This window comes from Oryzias melastigma, linkage group LG9, assembly GCF_002922805.2.
Source record: "Oryzias melastigma strain HK-1 linkage group LG9, ASM292280v2, whole genome shotgun sequence".
Taxonomy (NCBI): domain Eukaryota; kingdom Metazoa; phylum Chordata; class Actinopteri; order Beloniformes; family Adrianichthyidae; genus Oryzias; species Oryzias melastigma.
Window position 1 is genome coordinate 191474 of NC_050520.1, and position 1198 is coordinate 192671.

A 1198-nucleotide genomic window follows, 5' to 3' on the forward strand; every position below is an offset into this window, starting at 1 on the left:
AGGTACCGAGGTCTAAGAGGAAGCTCAGGAGGAACGAGCGTTTTCAATCTGTGCACCGAAGCTGTGGAACACTTTACCACTGAGCGTTCGGCAGGCGTCCTCACTGTCCATTTTTAAAACACTTTAAAACCATTTTTACCGCCAGGCGTTTGACAGTGTTTGAGACTCTGTTCTGCTGGTGTGATTTATTGTTTATTGTTTTATCCTCGTTTTTATCTGGTGTTTTTACGCTTTTATGTAACTTACTTATATGTTTTTATTCTTAAAGTTTATCTTTAACTGTTTTTTTTAATATCTTAATTGTTGTTTTTATTGTTCTGTTAATGTACAGCGCCTTGTTTGGCCAATGGCCATTTGAAGGCGCTATATAAATAAATAAAACTTAAACTTAATAAAGATGCTGAAATCAATAGCTGAAAACACTGAAGCTGATAGTTAAAAACACTGAAGCTGATGGATAAAAAACACTGAAGCTGATGGATACAAACACTGAAGCTGATGGATACAAACACTGAAGCTGATAGATACAAACACTGAAGCTGATGGATACAAACCACTGAAGCTGATGGATAAAAAACACTGAAGCTGATGGATAAAAAACACTGAAGCTGATAGATAAAAACACTGAAGCTGATAGATAAAAACACTGAAGCTGATAGATAAAAACACTGAAGCTGACAGCTGAAAACACTGAAGCTGATAGATAAAAACACTGAAGCTGATAGCTGAAAACACTGAAGCTGATAGCTGAAAACACTGAAGCTGATAGATAAAAACACTGAAGCTGATAGATAAAAACACTGAAATTGTTAATTAAAAACACTGAAGCTGATAGCTGAAAACACTGAAGCTGATAACCAGCTAAATTATTAATTAAATGCCAAATTAGCCTAAAAAACTGAGTCTAAATTAGCCTAAACAGTTAGCATGCAGCTGAAGTATTAGCTAAACAGACTCAAAAACTTTAATGCCAAAAATAGTAAAAATGCTAGCAGAATGTTATAACTTTCAACCTTACTACTCAGACAACATATAATATAAAGTAACCACTAATCGACTATTAAATTTGTCAATCAGTCGACTAATCGAAGCAGCACTACACATCAGTCAGCTCAGCTTCACCTGTTCACCTGCATGAGGTGAAGCTGACTGTCATTCATGGTGGTAGTAGTTTAACGTTAGCTTTAGCATGTTAGCC

The 1198-nt window shown here is 35.6% G+C and overlaps 1 protein-coding gene across 1 annotated transcript in view; it reads right to left on the reverse strand.

Annotated features, from left to right (window-relative positions):
• mfsd14bb (major facilitator superfamily domain containing 14Bb) overlaps positions 1-1198 on the reverse strand; it is a 10182-nt gene that overhangs the window by 3961 nt on the left and 5023 nt on the right. The window lies entirely within an intron of this gene.